The sequence below is a fragment of the Mya arenaria genome, chromosome 1 (genome assembly GCF_026914265.1).
Source record: "Mya arenaria isolate MELC-2E11 chromosome 1, ASM2691426v1".
In the NCBI taxonomy this organism is placed as follows: Eukaryota; Metazoa; Mollusca; class Bivalvia; order Myida; family Myidae; genus Mya; species Mya arenaria.
Genome location: NC_069122.1, coordinates 29691723 through 29711700, shown reverse-complemented (window position 1 = coordinate 29711700; position 19978 = coordinate 29691723). Strand labels below are relative to the sequence as shown.

General features: G+C 34.1%; 1 pseudogene; it reads right to left on the bottom strand.

The window, feature by feature from the left end:
* Nucleotides 1-787: 787 nt before the first annotated feature.
* Nucleotides 788-1983, bottom strand: LOC128226222 (uncharacterized; annotated as a pseudogene).
* Nucleotides 1984-19978: the final 17995 nt, after the last annotated feature.

Sequence of the window (19978 nt, the reverse complement as noted above, 5' to 3'; positions counted from 1 at the left end):
GCTTGAGGGTAGTAGATTCTGCACGGTGGGCTGAGGCGTTGTCCTGATGAAACAGAAGATCTCCGATGTCAGTCCCTGTACGTTTCTTCGATATTGCGTGGAGCAGGTCACGCCGCATAACATGAAAAGTGAAATACGAAACAAGAAATAAATAGAGGATATTTGTTTATTTCAGCGTAAGATCGTATTTTATTTCACGAGTGTCATAGAAAGACATATTTTCACGAGTGGCGAAGCCACGAGTGAAAATATTTTTTTTTTTCATGATCACTCGTGAAATAAAATACGATCTTACGCTGAAATAAACAAATTTTCTGTTTCTTTTATGCTTATTTTCGGAGTTTTTTTAGTTTTTTAATTTATTTTTTAATTACCCCCTTTTTTCAAGAGTAATATTTACGACACTACCCGTAGAACGCCCCTCATGCAAATTGAGTGACCTCAATTTTCATTTCCGGTTCGCCGAAAAAATAGTTATCCAAGTCATTTTGCTGTAGTTTAGAAATTACTGATGTTTCAGTGCAAACTTAATAAAAAATAATTCATTAATGAACTTTTATTCATGCATATGTTTCAAAATAATAACAGTTTATTAACAATTAACAAATACAATTAAAGAGCACATGAATACAAACCGAATTACACGCTTCGGCGTTTAGTGAATGGAATATTTCAAGTCGAGTGAGTGTCAGTTAAACAAATGGGGATTTACAAATAAAACGACAGATGTTTAACTTTAAAAACTAGTTCAATCGCTCTCGCTATCAGATACCAGCCGGATTCTCTTTTAGACAAGTCTTCTCTCCCCCTGACTGGAACATGGAGAAGGAATTTGTGGATTTCTGTTCACCACATGCTGCTTTTGCGAGAGTGTTTTGTTCTTGATTCTTAAAATTGAAAGTGACATTTCCCATGAAATTGGTGTTTACAAAGAAACCACGGGACATGTTCGTTGCAGCATCGGATGCAGGCAAGTTTCTTCTGGATGCATTGGTTGGTCCACCATTGGAATTGGCATTTGATAAAATATCCGAGATCTCCATCGACTGGTTTGTGTTCAATTTACTGTAATTATTCAGGCTGTTTATATTCTTATGGCCTGAAATTTGTACGAATTGGTTGGGAGGTGCACCTTCGTCGTTGAGCTTCTGAACCATTCGTTTTCTGGCACTGCAAAAGAACATCAACAGATAACAAAATACAGCTGAAAATGACTAAGATGAAATGAAAAAGTGTTTGAGCATTTGTTTTGTTGTTTGAAATATATCTATCCAAACTAGAGCAAATGTTTGACACGAGCAGCAACAATGGAAAACAACTATGGAAAATATGCTGGAAAAAACTTGTTAGATATGTACCTGTAGGGTGTAATTCTCGCTTCGTCAATGCCGGCATCTGCTTTCATTTCGTTCATGATGTTATAAAGTTTGTTAACACCCATTGCAGATTTCTTATACCATCCACCCTGACGTGAAGTAGAAATGCTGAGAAAAAACGGGCTGTTTTCCTGAAGCATTTCAGCTGGGCGCTTGTCTGTGTATGTTCTGTATAGATGAACTGGATCTCTTGCAGGGTCTCCCAGCACAGCCTAAGCTCTTGGTTGATTTTGTCTTTTTTGGAGGAAAAGTTGTTTGTTTAGAAATAATAATCATTGATACAATTTTTATATTTAAATCAAATTCTCAAAAGCATTTTGTTACACAAAAGTATAATTTATTTCTTAGCTTTGACATGACTGACACTGTTATGTTAATACCTTATGTCGCGTGCATTTGCCCCAGTACGGGTCTTTGTTTGTCTTTCTGTAAACAGCTGCAAGAACTCGCGTCCGGAGCCTTCATCGAGACCAACAGAAACATCACCCCACTTACGATTATGGATCTCAGTGCCAGTGCGCACCCCGAAGAAAGTGACACATATGAACCACATGGAGTGAATTAATGACTTGGCAGTGAAATATCCAAAGGTTTTTGCCTCATACATTTTTTCAATGTGCTGATCTGTCAGGGATTCTGCGGCCTTTGGTTTGTTTCAAAGACCTTGCTTTTTCAGTGATTTCTGTTTGCTTTTTAGCCCATTTCGACATTTTGCAAACTCTATGTCGTTTAAGATGCATGCTTTTGATTGTGACACCTTCAAGTGTCTGTCTATAGAACTGACAAAGCTTCTCAAACTTGTCGGTTCATATTCTTCCCCATTTTTTTTTGTTACAGATAGCAAAAAATTGCATATCAAGTCATTTAGTTGATCAGATGGAATAAATTGAATGTTGCGGTGTTCTCCCTTGTGAGAAAGAAATTGGCGGAAAACTTTAAGATCACTTTCTGTTTTTTCACTGTATTTTTGTTTACGTTTTCTTCAAGAAAATAATCTACATTCACAGTTCTGAATTCTCTTACACTCACTATTTCTGACATTTGGGAATGTTCCTCTGCCATGGATCTGTCAGCATTTTTTTGAAGGATTTCTGTTGTTTCTCTAGCTGTGTGTTCATCAACTGGTTCAATTTCAAAATCACTATTTAAAAATGCATCCGCATCAAAAATGTTTCCAAACAAGAGATCTAAGTCATTTTTGTTAATTTCATCCATTTTTACCTTTTTTCTGTGTTCATAATAAAATAAATCACATATTATTATTTGCTTTTACTTTTTGTATGTTGTCAAAAGTGTTGCAGACGCAACTTAATGTACATGTATATATGGCAAGGGAGGTAATTCAGTTTTACTGAAAACCAAGGGAAGTAACTACAATTGATGAAAAAGGTAGTCCCCAAAAGTTGATATTTTCACTGCAGTCAATGCAGTGAAAATATCATATTGATATTTTCACTGTTGTTATTTCTCTGTTAAAACTCCATATTTCATCGAAAAGCATGAAAGAAATAAAGCATATTTCGAAATCTAAAATTTATTTTCATTATTTGTAATTTAAATGAAGATGTTTTTAAATTTAATTAATTTAATTAAGACACATGTTAAAGATAACTGGTGTGAAAAATAAAACATTATAACCCTTGAATAATATTCAGCATTCACCGTCTGCCCTATGGGACTGCGTGCACAAGAAGCATCCCGCGGATATCAATAAAGACTATGAACCATGTTCTTTCGGGATGACTACCAGACCATTGCTTTCAGCGGAAGCGGCGATAATTTCCGTTTCCATGCCGATGATTGTTGTTTGGTTTCTGGATCAAAATGGTACAGCCAAGTCTCGTCCGCACTTTTCCTCCCAGGTTTACTTTAGTGGCTACGATCCTGTTGATGTGGCGTCTTAGAAATGACCTTGACAGACGCACGCGCTTCTCCTTTTCGTCTTTAGACAATAGCTGTGGTATCCATCTTGTCGAAACTCTTCGCATATTCAGGTGTTCAGTTACAGTACCAACGCTAACACCCACTTATTGTGATATTTCCACAACGTTTTGTCGTCTGTCATTTTCAATGGCGTCACTGACGTTGCTTATCAAGTTTTCCGTTATCTTCTTTTTTCTTCCGCGTCCAGAATCGTCTTCTACGGATGTTCTTCCATCAGAAAATGATTTTTACACAAGTGCACGACAAACATGGCTTTATAATCGGCGTTTTTCCGATTGCCACGCAAAAATGTTTCATGGCGCGCTGCTCCGTTACTTCACTTGACGTCATTGAAAATTACATTGAAAACCCAATGGTCTATTGCAATAAACAATATCTCACTAACGATTGCAAGTATTACATCACACTTTTGTATGGAAGATGACGTAACGTCAATGTGGGCATATGATTATTTTCGTGACGTTATCCCGCCATTGTCGAAAAATACAGAACTCTGAAATATACCCATTTCAGATAAAGGACACATTTGTGGCGTGCGCCGTACCACCCGATCAGTGTTACAAAAGTGATCTTATATACAAAAATATTGAATATATTTTTACAAAAGAATATATTGCAATTGCTATATACTTTTGAAAGTATTTCAGCAAAGTTTGGCTAAGATCGGACGTTGAGGAAACCTTAATTCGACGTATTTTTTGAATGACTCTCGTTTATGTTTGCACAATTGTTTGTTTTTGTTGTATATGATGATACATTTCGTTTTTATTCAATGCTCTTAAGTTCGAATGCGTGCAACTTTTTATTGCTCATGATCATAAATTCCTTATAATAATAAGCTTTTAGTATGTAATTTTTCTGACCTATCAGAAGAAGCGGACAAATTAAATCCGTATTAGAGATTAGAGCTTTCGAAACACAACGCGAAATGTTCCATTTGAAGATTACAACTCGTTGCGAAATTTCACTTTAAACTTCTACTTCTAGGCTCGCTGAAACTCGCATAAATCATTTGTCTCGTTCTGTTGTATAATTTACACACGATTGATTGAATGGCATGGCTCAGTGAAGAAAGTCTTAATACACACATAACCATAAAAATATTGTTTCGCATCCTCTGGCTAATTGAACCAATAGATTACTAACTGACAGACTATTTGGCTAACTTTGAGGAAAACAATTTTATCAAATGATAACATATTTTATTATATACCTATAAATATTCTGTCAAAAATACTGAATTTTTTAACTGAAAAATACAATTGATGGGACAAAAAATCCCGTATCACACACTTACTTTCTGTTTACGTATTACACACAAGCCCGGAACTAATTTTTCGAGAGAGAGAGAGATAGAGAGAGAGAGAGAGAGGGAGAGAGAGAGAAAGAGGGGGGAGGGGGAAGAGAGAGAGGGAGAGAGAGAATAAACAAAATGTGTTTTTTATAATTTTAACGCGCAGAATTTTTTTTTAATAAATAATTATGAACGACACGATTCCTGAGGTAACATTTCACGTTTTTCGACGTTCCATCGGAACTTTTTAAGTTGATTGACGGCGCATCAATTCGCGAAATTCTAAATATGTTAATGGACACATACACGTTTAGTTTCTGAAATCTCCCATTCAGAATGGCTGTAATTACGTGGTAATGATGTTGATCTTAGTTTTTATAAGTACCCGCAAATATTTGCTGGTGTCCTACAGTAATCAGCCTGTCCGTCCGTCTATACGTCCGTAAGACTTTCCACAAGTGTTCATGTTTTTTGTTAATAACTTATCAGGTCTTCAAAATCGCTAATTGATTTTTTCTGATTTACGCATAGTAATAATACGAAATTTTCTGACAAGTTATGTAATTAATGTTCAATATTTTTAGATTTATGGCCTTTTTAATACTCAGACATTTTGACAATTCTTATGTTTTTTGTAAACAACTTACAAACGGTTCAAGGTATTAAGTTGTGTTCTGTGGCTCTATGTGACAAGTTATGTTACTTATGCTTAAATATTGTCACATATATATATCCCTTTTTATACTAAGCTTCCAGCTTTCTAATCTTTAAAACCGTCTTTGGCTGACTCTACTAAGCTTTCAGTCCTTCGATTTAATGAACATTTTGCAAATTCATGTTATCTTTAAACCGACTTTGGCTGGCTCGGAGTGTTTTGGCATGTGACGTCATTTTCTTCAAATATATTACATAGGTGATCATTTGGAATATTAACTTATGGCCTATAGCAAATAAAGTGTGACATTTTGTCAAAAAAATAATTGCCTTTATATTTATTTTTTTCTAGTTTCAAAGTAGAGAAAAACCATCAAAGTTGATAAAAAATGTTTATTTTTGGAAAACAAAGAAACCGTTTTTGAAAAAAAACACCATAGATACAGCCAAATAGCACAAAAAACCTAAAAGCACATGGTAAACTTACATTGAAATTGACACAAAGTGAGTTCTTATTGATACCAAATAAATTCATTCTAAGGTTCATAAGATATAAATGAGAATATTTATGTGTTTGACATGTGCCAAAATCACTTTTCCAAAAAAAATAATTTAATATTTGAAAAAAAATAAAAAGAAGAAACTCAATTATGACAAAAATAAATTTTATTTCAAGTAACTGTGGACATTTATCATAAAAACTAACAGCTGAACAAATGAAACAATGAAACATCTATATATATTTGTAAAATTTCATTGTTCTAACATGAACCATCTGAAAGATAATAGCTTCAAAAGTGAGTCAGTATTTTTTACTTTAACCGTTAGGGTTGGGACATTCTAAGTGCATATACATTTCTGTGATTTTTTAGTGTTATTAGTAATAAGATTACTTTAAAAAGTATTTTACACAATACAGGGAAGCTTAAAAATCATAATTATAGCACAAAATAGTACAGTCTGGACCAAGTGTGATTTATTAATGAGATTTATCAAGAAAATATTGAATCTTATTTAAGCTTACTACTGTAATTATAAATCGCTTAAAAATACCTGATGCACATTTTAGTGTCTTTAACAAAAACATTTTAACACAACTTTTAACAGTAACAAAGCAACATTTAGTAATACAGCAATCAGTATTCCTTTTAATGTTTTTTTCCATGAGGATAATTGTGTACTTTAGTGTTAGGGTTGGGACATACTTTTTGCTTTTAAATTCAACAAATGAGATCTTATAACTAGTATAATGTAATAAAGTCTCCTTTAAAATACTAATCTCTAACACATTATCAGTTCCACAAAGTACCCTATTTGTACTTATTTAGACACATATTGTCTGCACATTTCAATTTCATCAACATTAAATTGCATCCTAATGCCACGCCCTCCCATGAGTTCTGGTCGTGATAAAACCCTCCCAACTTCATTTTTTAGTACCCAGCAGATATCATCTGAGTTGGGCCAGGTATAGATGTTCTTAGTAGACTCAGTCAAGAACCTCAGTTTTATTTCAGCATCATCTATCTCCATGACCTGTGAAAAAAATAAAAAATATATATCTTTACATGATAAATGTGCGTACAACAGATCGTTTATGTATTGAATCGCTGTTTCAAGATTAATTTTTGATTGTGATTGAGTAAATATTTACCTTTGCCACATAGAAGTGCTTTTTCTTCATGGATGAAGACAATAAGACTGTGACAAAGTCATCAGCTTTGAAGCTGCAAGACAAAATAAAATAATGGACACATTACATTCTCAAGTAGAATTAATGTTTGGGATAATTTACGAAAGACGAAATTAATATTTCATATGTGAATTATTCAATACATCTTCAGATGCTTCTATTTTTAAAATTACCTTCTGGTTTCAAGACTAAGATAATGCTTTAACTCCGGCAGATAACCCACAACCAGTGTTGACCCGGCAGCTGATTCACTATTTATGTCAATGTCAGCATTGTTTGCCTGCACAATTTTGATGGCACAACCAAGACATGTTGCAAGAGCTTGGATAATGATATTATCAGCATATGTGCCATCTTTCTCCATCTCTTGCAGATAGGTGTTGAGATCTTTTGTGAGGAAATGTGTCATCTCTTTCTTTTCTCTCTGCAGGAATGATAGAAATATTTCAATTATAAAACAATTCATTACATCTTTAGTGATATACGTATTTGTAGCAAAAATGTGATAATAAATACTCATTGCAGTACTATATTTTAACATTTGAATTTTGTTTGAATTTTTCAAAAGTTAGATATGTGTGTAAATAATTCTGTTGTAGCTTACCTACTCTATCACACTTATTGGTACTTGTCTTTTGGAATGTACCTTCTGTGTTCAGTGATTCTGCTTTCCTCTCTTTCAATTTTCTTCTATATTCACTCTTTCTCTCACGTTCTTTTGTTTTCATACTCTCATCATATTTTGAGTTATGCTGCCTCTTCTGTTTCATTTTCAGCCTGTACTCAGAACATTTTTTCAAGTCCTTTTCTCTTACCTGATCACAGTTTTCCATTTTTTCCAGAATGTCCTTGATATTTCAGCACCAGTTTTGGCTTTTGATTTGCTTTCACTTTCTTTGTTTTCATTTCTTAAAGTTCTTTTTGATGGCTTTCTCAGTTTTTCAAAATCAAATTTTACTTTAAGGTTGCTCATTCTGGCTCTTAAAACACAATATCACCTCAACAACTGTCACAGCAGAAAAAATGTCCCAACCCTAACATTACTGACTATAAGGCTTATAGTGACTTATTAATGGCTAAACACTGAAATAAATGGATTAAAATGCATTGTTTGAACTAGTTCCAAGTAGACTGAACTGGATATAGAGTAATTCCAGGAAAAATTTCCATTTCTTTAGTGATACCATTTGTTATGTCATCAGCTTCCTTGAATTTTCAGCTCTTATGATGCTAAAAATTGACTGACATGTACAATAGACATTGAAGTAAATGTTAAAGGATAAAGTATGTGTATATTATTGTGAATAATATCGCTCCAAGACTTTTTCAATAACTGTCTTAGAAAACACGAGTTAAAAAAAGGCTGTTAGGGTTGGGACAAAAACGTGTTAGGGTTGGGACAAAATTAAGCATGTCATTATGGTGAGCAAAGAAGAAACAAAGACAAATCTAAAATATAAGTGCAAACAATAAGTGTTAAGGAACATATTTAGACTAGCTAGGCATGCAGAATTCACTACAAAAAATTGCTGCATGCAGAGGAACAAGCTTACTGTTAAGCCGTTAGGGTTGGGACAAATAAACAAGCTTTACGGATACATGCTGTGCGGAGACATGTACATATAAGTAAAAACTGAAACATATGTGTTAAAGTACATTGTATTTGCCATAAACAAGAACCTTTAATTTGTTGTACATTGACTTATTCTGTTTTAGTACATAAATATAAAGCAAGGTATAAAATAAGTTTTTTTGGCTTCATTTGGGTACTTTTAAAAAATGTTCATATTTTTGGGGAGGAACCAAACATAAATTTTTCAATGGTTTTCATGAGTTTATATTTGGTCACCATATTGTATAAACAGTGAAAAAGTGTAAAACAGTTAATTGTAGAATATTTTTTTAATAGAATACATTTTTCTAAAAATGCATGTCACACAAAAACATCTATTTTTTTAGAAATCCTGCGACTTCAAAAGTTCATATCTTCTATACCAATTGACCAATTTGTCTGAAATTTTAAACACAAATGGTTTCAGACTGCCTTACCATAAAAGTCAGCTGTAAGTTTATATGTGTGCAAAGATGGTTCTTCTGTATAATGTACAATCTTGGCTTCACTAAAAATTTCCCTTATTTGCTATAGGCCTTATATAATATGTAGCTTTAATAAGCTCACCAGAGCACGAAGTGCTCAATGTGCGCTATTGTGATCGGTCTTTGTCCGTCCGTCCGTCAACAATTGCTTAAAGAACTTTTCCTCTGAAACTACATTGCCAAATTCAATGAAAATTCTCAGGAAGCTTCCTTCTACAAAAAAGGGGTCACGATTGATCAACAACAACAACAAAATGGCCGACTTCCTATTTTGCTTTAAAAAACATCTCTGAAACTACAACTCCAAATTCATTGAAACTTTACAGGAAGCTTCCTTGGGTAACCCTCTACTAAAATACAACAAGGGGTCACGATTGATCAAAAACAACAACAACAGCAGCAACAACAAAATGGTCAACTTTCTATTTTGCTTTAAAAAAAACATCTCTAAAACTTCCAGTCCAAATTCAATTAAACTTTACAGATAGCTTCATTGGGTGACCCTCCACAAAAATACACCAATGGTCTTGATCGATCAATAACAATAAAAAAATTGGCCAAAATGTTAAAATCTGATAGTTCTGTAAAATTTGCTCTTGAAACAAGGGAAGCAAGTCTTGCTATATGGTCCCCCTTTTTGTTGGAGTGTCCACTACTTTTATTTTTAGTAACAAGGGAATAGATTTTAAATTTTATTAAATCTTTAACATAGTCACTTAAAGGTAATTATTGTTCTTTTTTATGTTCATAGATTCAAATAATTATTATACACTTTATTCCATAGAAGAAATTTCATTTTTACTTAATAATTAATTTAATAATCAGACTTTTCCATTGAACTTCATGTAGATTATTCTAAGCTACGATCTTATCTTCTGTGTAGATAGTGAATAAGCCTGAATGCATTTAAAGAATGTTTTTGATTTTAAACATGTGAAGGAAGGTGATGTTGACATAGATGGAAAAAGCAATGCTATTACTGGAAGGTGCTGAATGTGTTCTGATATTTGATCATTAGAGCTTAAGGCAGTTTATTGATTTTATTGGATGGTGCACTGTTTGTTGTTTGTGTATCTATACTAAAAGTTATTTCAGTGCGCAAGCAATTTAACATAGTTTTGTCAATGTGCATGCAATTGAACGAAGTCCTGTGTGTGTGTGCAGGCAATTGAACAAAGTTCTGTCAGTGTGCGCAGGTATCTGTACCATGTGCTGTCAGTGTCTAGTCAATTATCAAGTGCTGTCAGTGTGCAGGCAACTGAACAAAATCCTGTCAGTGTGAAGATATGAGAATCAATTCTCCCAGTGTGCAGTCCATCATCAAGTCCTGTCAGTGTGCAGGCAACTGATCCTGTCAGTGTGCAGTCAATCAACAAGTCCTGCCAGTGTGCATGAAACTTTTACAAGTCCTGTCAGTGTGAGGGCAACTGTGACAAGTCCTGTCAGTGATTATCCTGGCAACATGTTTGATCAGTATGTTGTTCAAAATTCTTTGAGAACGAATATCAAGCTTTATTGATTACAAAGGTAAAACTCTTTTTACTCAGGTGAGCGTTTTAGGGCAAATATGGCCCTCTTGTTTTTAATAATGTTTTCTTTATTTGTTCTTAGTTTAGTACAATGATGTTTTGTTAAGAAACTCTATGATCACACAGTTTTAAACCTTTTATTTTATAAGGCAGACTGTGTGCTGCTCATAGTTTTAATCAATGACTGCATTGTATCTTTGAAAGGTTTTTGCATTAGGTGCTAGTGATAAAACGAGTATCGAGTACAATCGATAAATCGTCGCTGACAATGCTATGTCGGCAAAATTACAGATTGTTTTTAATCGTGTAGATATTTCATAAAACCTTCTTCAATAATCTGTCTCTATGGTGTAGTGGGTCCGATCTTACCTGCAAATACCGGGGATCCCGGCTCGATGCATCCTGTTTTGAAGCCTTTTTTGTATCGTTTGTAATTAACTATGTTACTTTTTCTGTGAAAGTTTTATAAAATTAAGAAATTCTAATGAAATGTTTAATATATAGAGGATCTCAAATGAGTGTTTATTTTGAAGCGAGTTTATTAAACAAGTTAATTTAAAAGCGATTAAAACGAGTTTTTATCGGTTTTAAATGACGAGTTTAATTAATTTGATATAACATAAACACGAATTTAAGTTTGAATTTAAGTTTTTATTTATAACATAACTCATTTACGGTCGAAATCTAGGTCAATGTTTCTTCAGTACACTTCTCTTGTCATAGGGCGAAATATTTACATTGTGTGTTTTTAGGATGCTTCATCCGCAGGAAAGAAAATAGCCCGATATAAAAACTTTTCATTGACAATTAAAAAAACAAATCATGTTTCAATTATCAACCGATTTTCAAAAGAATTAACTTAAACAACAAAAATACATATTGCAATCCATTTGAATTAAGCAATTAATAAAAAGAGCAATGTCATTTCTGTTGCTGATGTTATTCTTAGGTCAGTGAGGAATATTGTAGATGAGTTCAAATCGATGGGATTAACAACCCTGGCACTAATACATAATTTGTGTTGAACCACTATGTCAATGCTCTCATCTGTCATGATAGTAATGGTAGGTGACTGTTGTAACTTCTGTCACACCACTATCAATGAAATCTGAAAAAGCATACAGAATGTCACCAACCGTAGTATAACTGGTGTAATCAATGTTTTTCCTAACCTTAAATAAAAAAAAATCTTAAAGTGTCATCAAACTGCCATACTTGCTCAGGGGAATGCATTCCTTAGCCAACCAGTACACAACTTTCATCACAAGCATGATGACACTTTCTTCCTTGCCCTCTGCGCATAGGACTGCCTCCTCAAAGTAAGACCTGTCAGTAGGGTTAGATACTGCATGCTTGTGGTCTTGAGACACATTTCTTTTCAGGGTTGTTTTGTAGTTATTTGTGCCAAGTGATTGTGTATTTGTGAATTTTAAATTTTGACAAAGTTCACAGTACATGACTGATCATTACTATCATCATACTTGAGCCAAAAATATTATCTAAGCCATTTATGCTGAAAGGTGCATTGGGGTGATGAAGGCCTTTCATTGTTGTTTTCATCCGAAGCTGTTTTTTATTTTGATCGGGAGTCTTTTTTAAGGAAAGCAAATAACGTTTTCTGACGTGATATTTTGAGGTTTCCGATTGTGTAGACGCTTATTACATGCAGTGGAAACCCGCGTAAACAAAACTAATCCGGGTCGCAAATATGCTGTGCATGGACGATATCAATCAAAACATTCGATAAGAAAAAGGCATTCGATGTATAAAAGCAGTCCAGACGGCAACCTAAATATGGAACTGCAACCTATCTCTTTAAAAATCGGAGCTGCAACCTATCATTTTCTTTTCGTTCTCATATCTTTTGAGTAAACGATTGAACTGTTTAGAGCAACACCACCATGAACGAGTATAATACAAGTTGTTTTCCTAGCACCGTGGTGGGTTTGCGTCCCTGCAACCCGGATGTATCTGCCGTTGATTTTTGGACTAGGGCACTTGTGGCCTAGTTCATAGCCATAACCGCGATGTCTGCATTTTCAAGCCGCATCTGAGGGTTCACTGACGTAATGTATTCATACGCTATATTTTGATTGGATTGCCGTTAGCGAATTTTAATAATCAAAGTAGTACCAAAACTGATTATAATCACAACATCCAATAAAAATAGTTCTGCTAACAATTCAAGCTAACTGTATGTTCTTTTAATGAAGCACAGTAAATGCATACGTAGCGAGTGAGTTAGTCGGGTTAACCACATGAATGTTCTTGCATACGGTCAGATTATATGCAATAAGAATATGAACATATTGGAAAAGTACGCATCGAAGTTTTTCCGTTCAATGCGATGTTTCGATATTCTGGTACCCTCTTTCTCTTTTATCCGAAAAGAAATTAGTATCAGCTAACCGTGGTGCCCGTCGTGCATTCGAAATGTCTTGTGAATTCATACGTATTAAAAGCGAATAAAGCGTGCGGTCTAAGTAGAGAACAACCAGGAACACTGTATTATGTGAAGTTAGAAAACCACATTAAATCTAGAAAAGCCATGTTCCCTTCCACAAAACTTTGTTGAACAAAGTTGGGGATAAGATAGCCGAAATGGGCAATAACGAAGTCACTTTGTTGCCTTATTTTCAACTGCAACAAGAACACTTCAACAAAGCTGCATTGTTGGTGCGTGCATCAACAATGGTACTTTGTACTTTGAGCAACAAGAACACTTCAACAAAGCTGCATTGTTGGTGCGTGAATCAACAATGGTACTTTGTACTTTGAGCAACAAGAACACTTCAACAAAGCTGCATTGTTGGTGTATGCATCAACAAAGGTACTTTGTACTTTGAGCATCAAAAACACTTCAACAATGCTGCATTGTTGGTGCGTACATCAACAAAGTTACTTTGTACTTCAAGGAACTAGAAAACTTCAACAAAGCTGCATTGTTGGTGCATGCATCAACAATGCAGCTTTGTACTTCAAGGAACTAGAAAACTTCAACAAAGCTGCATTGTTGGTGCATGCATCAACAATGCAGCTTTGTACTTCAAGGAACTAGAACACTTCAACAAAGCTGCATTGTTGGTGCATGCATCAACAATGCAGCTGTGTACTTAAAGGAACTGGAATACTTCAACAAAGCTTCATTGTTGGTGTGTGCAACAACAAATCTGCTTTTCACTTTTAAGCGAAATGAACATTTCAGCAAGTCAACTTTTCACTTATAACTAACAATTGCATTTCAACAAAGCTACCATATCGGACCCTGCTACTTGGCTTATTTGTGTTTTTAGAGTGGTTGAACTTAATGTTCACTGCCACACAATGGGAATCTTGCCACTGTTATGCTTTTGTTTGCTTTTTTCAGCAATTGAATATTTCACAAATTCATTATGTATATGTTTTTGTCTGGTTTTAATGAAATATGGTAACACTAGATGCCCATAGTCCACTAACTACCTATTCACATGCTATGGTGTTTATAACATAGTGATATGGTAGGCGGTAAAATTGTTGATATGCATGATGGCTGTACTATATATATGCTTGTGTGCACGCATGTTTCTTGTGTATCCTGCATTGCATATCCCTGTCACACATAACCGTTCTGGATTAATGAATTTTCAGAGCCCTTTTCAAATTGTTTTGTCTTAATATAGAGCTTGTTAATCTGACATGGCCTCTAAATTTGGAAGCGATAGGCACTGAAAATTCATTCCAACCATTCATCCATTCTTCTCATTACTTCAATTCATACTAACTCCTAGTAGTTTGCAGTGGGTGATGGTTGGTTAACAAGGCAAACCCAGTGTGCAGGGGACCTTGGTGCTCACCATAGGTGTTCGCCATTTTTACTTTTGTTAACATGTAATCATTGTATAAGGCAGGTAAGTGGTTCATGAAAGAATCAAGACTGTATCAGGGATGGTTTGTATTTATTTTGGGGCTAGAAATAACTTTATGTTTTGTTATTAACTCTGATTTTTCCCAAATATACATGCTTATTAAGGTGAAAGTTCCATATTCTTCATGACAACCAGTCAATTGGACAACTGTAATGAACTGACATACTGAATTATTTTTTCAAAATCAAAATGCTTACAAAAATGGTTCCCTGTACATGAGGAGTAGCTCAAAAAATGAAAGCATGGCTAAACAATATAGAATTAACACTTAAAGGGGATGCATTCAATAATTAATAGTTTTGATGTACTAAGGTTTTTTTTGGTAAAAAATGTTTATCCAGTTCGCAGTAAAATAGCGTATGTTTTAGACTATGTTTGCAACAAATTTGTTTATTGCTTTTGAAATGGAAGTAGTAAAAAAAGTAACTTAGACTTTATAACCCATTATGAAATTCTATGGAAATGATAAATTTACAAAAAAATATAATTGTCAATCTCAGTTAATGTTACTTTATTATTATGGAAAATGTAGTACTGTTTGCTGGTTGTGAATTGAAAAATGAACAATTTAGAGTGGTCATTTTGTACAGCATAAACACACTACTACGAATGAAACAAACACTCTCCTTTTCATCATATGTTTAAAAGGTAAAAAAATACATTTAGTTTCATTTATCACAATATTGCGCACAATTGTATTTGAAAATAACTTTCATCGACTCCGAACATGTAATACACATCAGCACAATTTATAACTACCTTCATCATGAATATCGGATTGACTTTTTCAAAGTATGACCAGTGGTAATACCCAATTTCTTTATTTAAAGTCATAACCATTACATGAGAAGCTTTCTTACGATGAAAGAGTACCAATGCATGAAGTTTATCGTTTAAGCAGTCATCCTAAGTTATGAATTGTGGCAGTAACTGTTGTAATTGAATTTGAAAAATGATCTATTTAGATCTTTGATGATAAATCCAGAAGGCAGTCATTCTCAGTCAATCTTATGTTACATTCAGAAGGCAAATGAAGAACAAGTATTATATTCGTAACATAACAATGCCCTAATTTGTTATACCCTGTACATTAGGAATAGCTCAAACAATGATAATATGGCTATACAATATTGCTGAAAGCGATGCATGATTCTAAACGCCCGTTGGCTATGAAAAAGCAGAACTTGTAATACAATTGCTAGTAAAAACTAAAATGTTGTAGCATTTATTATACACAGTTGGAAAGATTCATAATATGGAGAGATGTGGGTAGGTTTGAATAAGAAATTTAAAGTTAATTTTCAATGAATGAAACACAAAAGCAGCTATTAAAATCCATAAATAGTGAAGGTATGGAGCAGATGAACTAAAGGATTATGGTTCCAGCGCAATGCATATTCTCTCAAGCCATCTATCTAAATACTAAGTGTTATTTCAAAGTACTGAACTATTGGTTTTAATATAAGTAATGAATTGCGGGATCGATGTCATTTTCGGAGATATGAACGCATTTTGGCTGATCAAAGTATGCGTTGAGTATTTTGGACTCAACACACTTTGACCAGCCCATTTGCATTGATAACCGAAATGACATCAACAGCTAAAGTATTCATGGCAAACCAAGTAAAAGTATTTGCAGCACATACACAATATGTAGTGTTCATTGTCCTTTGCAAGTGATTAAATAAATCATCCCTTTTCAGGTTTTGGCCAGAGCACTCTATTATAGTTCTTAATTGGAACAAGGCAGTCCCCTACCGTTGTTTTTTAGTATATTTTGTTTATCTCGCAACCTGACTGGTAGTTGAATCTGACCAAAATTGTACACAACTGGTCAAGAGTGGAAATGTAGGTAATACAATTAGTTTGATTGGTAAACTTTAATTTTCTTTAAAGATTCTTAAAGATTATTTTGACTAAAAATAGGAAGGAAAATTAGTCCTTGATGTATAACATTGATGAAATAGCATGCCTTAATTATTTTTGATAAAGTGATACATATGTATTGTGGTGACGTCATAACATAGTTTTACCGCTTTTGAAGAGAAAACACATGTTGTAAATATATAATCGCATTTGAGTCCATTTTATTTTTAAATATTAAGCTTGTTGCACATAATGATAATGCTTGATAGAATGCGCCGAATATAAATCTGTGCAACTTGTTAAAACCCTTTCAAATAGCATTAATATCTTATCCTCTATTTAGCATTGTCATAATATGAACACAAAATGTAATGATTGACGAATTGCAATTGGTACAGTTCTTTGATCAATTCAGTTGTTGTTGCTAAAAGTACATGAAATGTATAAGGGCAATAAATATAGTAATAATTGATATGCCTTCACTGCTAAATGTAAAAAGCCTGGACACAAAAATGTGTACTATAACCTTCAAGTGGCATATGTGACCTTGACCATAAAATAATGGACTCAGGTCAAGATCATTGCACAATAAGGACAACATTTGTACCAAGTTATAGTTTTTTTGGTAATCCATAAATGCATAAGTACGGAAACGAGCGGGTGTATTCAGACCTAAAAAAGTATCGTGTAACCTCGACCTTTGAGGTATTGACCCTCTTCAGGGTCACTGCACATCGTGTCAATGAGGACAACATTTTTACCAAGTAATTTGGTAATCAATCAATGCATAAGTAATTTTTAGTACGGACACTAGCATGTGTACTCTGACCTTTTAATGTCTCGTGTGACCCTGACCTTTGATGTATGGATCAGGGTAAAGGTCACTGCACATCGTCTCAATGAGGACAACATTTGTACCAAGTAATATGTTTATCAATCAATGCATAAATAAGTTATAGGCCGGACAATAAATGATACAGACGGACATCGGACGGATGGACTGACGGACGAACTGCATTACTATAATAAAATTGCATTATTCCTCATTCAGTATTTCTTTTTCGACCAAGGTCTTGATTTCCTTGATTTTCTTCCCGAGTATCTCATTGTCGAATGTCCTCTCAATTCCATTCACAATTATGGAAATGATAACACAATTGTCACTGTTCAATGAAAGTTTGTTCACAAAAGTGACATATCTCCCCTTTCCTTCAGGTGAAGAAATTTCTCCTGGAATGTAGAAGATAGTTCATTGTAAGCAGTAGAAAAAGCATGTATGCTTATTTCAGTTTAAAACACTGGCATAATAATATAACAATTACAAAATGCTGTAGGACTCGCCTTTTGGTATGACAGTTTAGTGAAATTAATCATTGAAATTGACTGAACAGACTGCCAAATAATTCATATTTTTTTAAGAATTTCATTTCCATACCCGTGTACCGGAGCATTTCTTCGGATTTGAAGAAATGTTCTTCGACATCTTCCCATGTTTGCTGGTTTAGCGCTTGACATGCATAGATCTTCAAGTTTTCCCTGTAAATTGAACAGGGTTAAAGGTCTGATTAATAACAAAACATGCCTGTGGATGAATCAAAACCATAAGGCCAGTGTTAACATGGAGTTGTTTTGTTGTTAATGAATGTGAATATTTATCTCACGCGAATTGTCCATGTTTAAATCTCACGTACATGACATAAGATATTCCGTACTGTTACACTGACATAACCATTTTCACCAGGTGTTATTCCTGTTAATATTACCCTTGCTTGACTTAATGATGCTGACAGAATTTTAATCACTCCAATGTAATATTTCATCATCATGTTCTTGTTAAAATCCATATATATTTGCTGGCAATTGTAGTTGTTTTGTATTATGAAATAAATATCAGATGCAATTAAGGGTGATAGCATTTAATGTTAACCCTTTAAGAGTTAATGTCAACTTTAGTTACTGGCTCAGTTGACTATTATTGTTATTGGGTTAATATCATATGCTATAACCTTAAATGGCATATAATTATATTTATATAATTGTAATGAACTGATGACTTAATGTCATCCTATGGTAATTAATTCCCACTGATTGATTGAAATGTATTTCTTAACGTTACATTCAAAGTGTTGTATTAAGTAATATTCTTCCATCAGTTATGGATGGTAAGCATAAGTTGCCCTATTTGAATGACAATGATTGGTCAATGCGTAATGATGTCACCTCCGTTTGTCTGCCACAATGATTCGGGACACTTTTACCCCGTTCATCCCAACAGCTTTGGACAGGTCGGGGGTCCTCTTATCATCTCCGACTGACTGTAAGCTTCGGAATAGCTGTAAGTGACAATTTTCTATAAAAGTTAAATATGTGTTGAATTCATAGTATTTTTTATACAATGTATAAAAGGGCATACATTTGTATATTATATTTGATTTGACAGCCAATAATGGATTAATGAACGAACAATTTGTTCTTAACATATGAAATTAATTACTCGAACGTAATGATATGATACTGGGATGGAACTGACTTTGTATATGTTATTTACCATTTGGGGGAAAGATTCATCACTGAAGTGGTTGAACTCTTGTTCAACCAGCAGGTAATTATTTGTGGAATAACATGCCACAGATAAGATTGTGGACCAACCGGCCTTCGTATGCGTCTGCAAAGTATAAACTAATATTAAAATTGCTGTATATACATTACATTGAATTTGACCAAAGACTATTTTTTTAACAAGAGATGTCACATAGACAGCGCGCTCGAATATTCCGCCGCTTTTCGATGTATGGATTGTGAAGTTTTGGTTAAACATGCATGGATCATTGTAATATTAGATTTCAATAAAATACATGATGTGCCGAGATATTTACATAAATTTAATGGAAATTTTTAGAAGTGGTACGCAAACTGTAACGTACATTCTGAGTATAAAAAGGGGCATAATTTCGTCAAATGTTTGATAAGAGTTACCTCCTCTTGTGTACACGATGGGGGCATGTTGGTGAACAACTGTGCAAAGTTTCAAAGGCAGATGTCAATGGACGTTGATAATAATTGAGATGGTATGCAAACTTAAACGTAAATTCTAAGTCGAAAAAGGGGCATAATTTTTCCAAAATGCTTGATAAAGATACCTCCTCCTGTGTACAGGTTGGGGGCATGATGGTGAACAAGCGTGCAAAGTTAAAGCCAGATGCCAATGGACATTGAAAATATTTTAGGTGGTACGCAAACTTTAACATAAATCTTGAGGTGTAAAGGGGTATAATTTTGTCATAATGCTTGATAGAGTTTCCTCCTCCTGAGTATAGGGTGGTGGCATGATGGTGAACAAGTATGCAAAGTTTTAAAGCCATAGGTCAAAGGACTAGTAAGATATTTGAGATGGTACGCAAATTTTAACATAAGTGGTTACGCCTACACCGACACTCGGGTAAGTAGGATAGCTCTCCTTATTCTTCGAATAGTCAATCTAAAAATTATCTCATTCAGTATATGTAGGACTGGAATTTTGTCTTAATTGACTATTGACACAGAAATGAAAGACATGTATGACTTCAACATGAGCTTGCTTAATACTGTACTCATACCTTTCCCTCTATGTATCCCAAAGA